Consider the following 5,000-nt stretch of genomic DNA (forward strand, 5'->3'; position numbering starts at 1 on the left):
ATACATACACACACACACACACACACACACACACACACACACACACACACACACACACACACACACACACATAATATATATATATATTTATATATATATATATAATAAATATATAAAATATATATAATATATATATATATATATATATATCTATATCTATACATATATATATACATATATATATATATATATATATATGTGTCTTTCTCTTTCTTCCCGTTGATAAATGAATCTACCATTCTGTCAGTCAGATTACCTGTCTACATATTCATCTGTCTGTCTATCTATCTATCTACGTCTTTATCTGTTTGTTCTTCTTTCTGTCTATCTATCTGTCTACGTCTTTATCTGTTTGTTCTTCTTTCTGTCTATCTATCTATCAATCAATCAATCAATCAATCATAAATACGTCCACACATGCATGCGGAGGAGTGTTAAGCCAGGCGTGCACCCGTCCGGACACACGCAAGCAAAAGAGATAGCGAGCCTCGTCCGAATGCGATTGCCTGTGACTGACAGAGTCTTTGACTGGTTCCATGGCTCTAGGCGCTAGTCCCCGGCAGTCACTTCCACAGGGCTGTCTACACCGCGCGCGCACGACACACCCGCCTGACCTCGCTTTTTATCCTCAGCAGCAGGGAAATGGATAAATACCCCCCCTCCCCTCCCCTCCCCTCCTCCTCCCCCTCCTCCCTTCCCCCCGGCCCGCAAAGCACCCAGGGTTGTGGCTGCTGGTCCCAGACTGCCCCTGTGATGGATGACCCGGGGCCGGCCCACACAACCTTCCATTAGCTGCATTGTTATCTGCATTTTTCATACTGCATATTCAAGAGGAAGGAGCTGTGGTGGAGGTGGAAGAGGAGGGGGTGGGGATGAGGAGGTGAAGGTGGAGGTGGAGGAGGAGTGGGGAAGGAGGAGGAGGAGGTGGAGGGGGAGGGGAGGGGAGGGGGAAGGGGATGGGGATAGCGATGGGAAGGTGGAAGTGGAGGTGGGGGTGGAGGAGTGGGGAAGGAGCAGGAGTAGGTGGAGGGGGAAGTGGCTGGGGATGGGGATGTGGATGGGGATGGGAAGGTGGAGGGGGATGGGGATGGGGATAGGGATGGGGAGGTGGAGGGGGATGGGGATGGGGATAGCGATTGGGAGGTGGAGGTGGGGTGGAGGTGGAGGTGGAGGTGAAGGAGGGAGTGGGGAGGGGAAGGTAAGGTGGAGGTGGAGGTGGAAGGGGAGGTGGAGGTGGAGGTGGAGGAGGAGATGGAGGAGGAAGAGGAAAAGGAAGAGGCGGAGGCGGAGGTGATAGAGGTGGAGAGGTGGAGGAGAGGTGGAGGAGCAGGTGGAGGAGAGGGAGGAGGGAAGAAGAAGAAGAGGGAGGTGGAGGAGCAGGTGGAGGAGCAGGAGGAAGAAGAAGAAGAAGAAGAAGAAGAAGAAGAAGAAGAAGAAGAAGAAGAAGAAGGGAGGAGGAAAAAGAGAAAGAAAAAGCGAAGGAGAAGAAGAAGAAGTAGGAACGGGAAGCGGTGGTGATGGAGATGGAGTTGGGGATGGAGAAAAATAAGAATAAGAAATGAAAAAAGCTTAAAAGAAGATGAAGGCGGCGCTAATAGACGAGGAGGAGGAGTAAGAAGATAAAGAGGAATAAAGCTCCTCCGCCGAGTAAAATATCACGCGATATCTATTCGGCATGAGAAGCACACGCTGCAGCTCTCCAGCACGCCGTGGGGGGGCTCGAACCCCCTGCCGCTTCCCGGGGGAAAAGGGGGGCACTCGAATCTCACGGCTGTCACTACGCTAAGAGGAAGATGGGCGCTGTACAATCATGGTGCCGGTCCTCGAAACGCAAGCTCGATAAAAAGTGTGTCTGCGATCACATTGCAAAATGTCGATGATTTTCTTTCTTTTTCTCTCTCTCTCTCTCTTTCTTTTTGCTTCTGGGGTTTTCATCTCCCGTTTTCTGTATCGCCAGTGTCTTTGTTCATTTTGTTTCTATTTGCTCCAGCCTGTTTGCATGGCAGGGCGATAAGTCAGAAGGGGAAATCCATGACGAGGGGTCAAGGGAGACTCGGAACTTCAGTCTGACGTCCCCGTCTTTGTGCCGAGGCTATTATTAAACGTTGGTTGTTGTCCATGTGCGGAGGCTACTAGTTAGTGGCCGCGATAATGCAGTGGTCAGGGACGCCCTGCGAGCGCGTGTGAGTGTTGAATGGAAACATTTACGAGGGGTTTGTAAAGCTCACCTGTTTCTTCTTCTTTTTCCTTTTTTCGAGAGGAAATTATCTCATACGTAGGCCTACCTCTTCTTGTAGGCTTATGTATCTTTTACATGGAACGGTATAATAGTGAAACCGATTGTGTATCAGAGATGTATTATTAACTAATATTTATTCCAACAGCAAATCTTTCTGGCAATATGGAGAGAGAAAGATCGAGAATGAAATTGTGAGCGGCAGAGATAGTCATATATGAATACATAAACATACAAAAAAATATATAGATAGATAAATAGAATAGCAAATCTAAATACATATACACAGACATATGAATAGGTGGGCATACAGATTAGTAGGTAAGTCGAAAAGTAGAGAAGTAGAGAGAGAGAAAGAGAAAGAGAAAGAGAGAAAGAGAGGAGTGAGAGAGTGAGAGTGAAAGAGCGAGAGGAAAAAACGTATCCCGTATTTTATTTATTTGTCACGAACCACATACCTCCATGACAGTATGCGAAAATGTCTCAGCTAGGTAACGGGATATAACCATAATATACTAGCAGACAACTTCTATAAATGCCACATTCATAGCGAGGGAAAATATTATCAGAGATACAAACAAAAACTGCCCTGCAAATACAGATTTCCTCCTTTTTCAGGCTATGTTTGTTTGTTGTTCTGACCTCGCGTCAAAAAAAAAAAAAAAAAAAAAAAAAAAAAAACATACCGTTTGCTAAATATCATTACATAAGACCAAGAAAACACAACAACGAGGTAAAGACTTAGACCTCAAACGACTGGCAAAACTCAAGTTAAAAACGAAAGACCCAAAGTTTCTCTGGAAAAGAAATGAAACGACACTTCGCTAAGCCTTGCAAGGAGGGGACGAGACACACACGCCCTCACTGGGAGGAGACAGGCGGAACGCAGACTGGATCACAGGAGGATGTAGGCTGCTTAGAAAAGGGGGAAGCAGGCTGGATAACAAGAGGATATAGGCTGCTTAGAAAAGGGGGAAGCAGGCTGGATAACAAGAGGATGTAGGTTGATTAAAAAAAGAGTGGGGAGGGGAAGGGAAGGTGGAGGTGGAGGTGGAAGGGGAGGTGTAGTTGGAGGTGGAAGGGGAGGTGGAGGAGGAAAAGGAAAAGGCGGAGGCGGAGGTGGAGGAGGAGGTGATAGAGGTGGAGGTGGAGGTGGAGGTGGAGGTGGAGTTGGAGTTGGAAGGGGAGGTAGAGGGGAGGGGAGGGGAGGTGGAAGTGGAAGTGGAAGTGGAAGTGGAAGTGGAAGTGGAGGTAGAGGTAGAGGTAGAGGTAGAGGTAGAGGTAGAGGTAGAGGTAGAGGTAGAGGTAGAGGTAGAGGTAGAGGTAGAGGTAGAGGTAGAGGTAGAGGTAGAGGTAGAGGTAGAGGTAGAGGTAGAGGTAAAGGTGGAGGTGGAGGTGGAGGAGGAGGAGGAGGAGGAAGAAGAAGAAGAAGAAGAAGAAGAAGAAGAAGAAGAAGAAGAAGAGGAAGAGGAAGAGGAAGAGGAAGAGGAAGAGGAAGAGGAAGAGGAAGAAGAAGAAGAAGGAGAAGAAGAGGAAAAAGAACTTCTTTTAGGCTGCTTAGAAAAGGGGGAAGCAATGCTGGATAACAAGAGGATGTAAGTTGATTAAAAAAAGAGGGAAGCAAGCTGGATAACAAGAGGATGTAGATTGCGTAGAAAAGGAGGGAACCAGGCTAGATAACAAGAGGATAGAGGTTGATTAAAGTAGGGTGAAAGCAGGTTAACAAGATGTAGGCTGCTTAGTAAAGGGGGATTGCAGGCTGGATGACAAAAAAATGTAGGCTGCTTAGAAAAAAACAAACAAAAAAAACAGGCTGATTAACAAGGAGTGTAGGCTGCTTAAAAAAAAGGGCAATAGCAGGCTGAATAACAAGAGGATATATGCTGGTTATCAAGTGGATGGCTAACAAGCTGGATAACAAGAGAATGTCGGCTGCTTAGAAAATGGGGAAGCAGTCTGGTTAACAAGAAGATGTAGACTACTTAGAAAATAAGGAAGCTGGTTGGTTAACAAGAAGATAAAGGCTGCTTAAAAAAAAGGAAAGCAAGCTGGATAACAAAAGGATGTAGACTAATTAGATAAAGGGAAAACAGAGCTGGATAGAAACGCAATACAGGCTGGATAGGAGGTTGGATAGTAAGTGAAATGTGAGAAGTGAAAAACAGGTCACTAGATTGAATAAGAGGCACGAAACAGGTAAGAAACAGGTCAGATGACACGGGAGTTGGAAATCGGGTAATTGTAGATTTGGCAGAATATGAATAGAACGATGGGTAGCAGGTTGTCACTGGGCAATAAATCAAAGGCTGGATCATAGGCGAGCCACAGACCGGAAAACGGACGGATAACATATTGGATAACAGACAAATCACAGGCTAGTAAAGTGACATAGTGGAAAAAAGACTGATTGTAGGCTCTATTGCAGACTTTGAAGAGCGGTTCATAGGAGTAACTGGCGAATCACATTCTGAATGATAAACTAATTGCAAATTAGATGAATTGTGAATGATAAGCTGAGTAACAAAAGAATTACAGATAAATTCATTGCTGGATATCAAGTGAATTTCAAGTTAAAAAACAGATAACCTGCGGGCAGGAAGGCAAGTACCCTTGCAACAAGAAAACCTATAAATTGTGAACTCGATAACACCCTGGAAAAATATAAGAATAGGTTGAATTACGGGAAAATCACAGGCTAAAAAAAAAAACAGCAACTACAGACTGGATAACATCAAAAAGGCTTCCAACTCAATTAGAGAAGCTC

The sequence above is a fragment of the Penaeus japonicus genome, unplaced genomic scaffold (genome assembly GCF_977035675.1).
Source record: "Penaeus japonicus unplaced genomic scaffold, GWHDUDI00000001_assembly GWHDUDI00000023, whole genome shotgun sequence".
NCBI classification, from domain to species: Eukaryota; Metazoa; Arthropoda; class Malacostraca; order Decapoda; family Penaeidae; genus Penaeus; species Penaeus japonicus.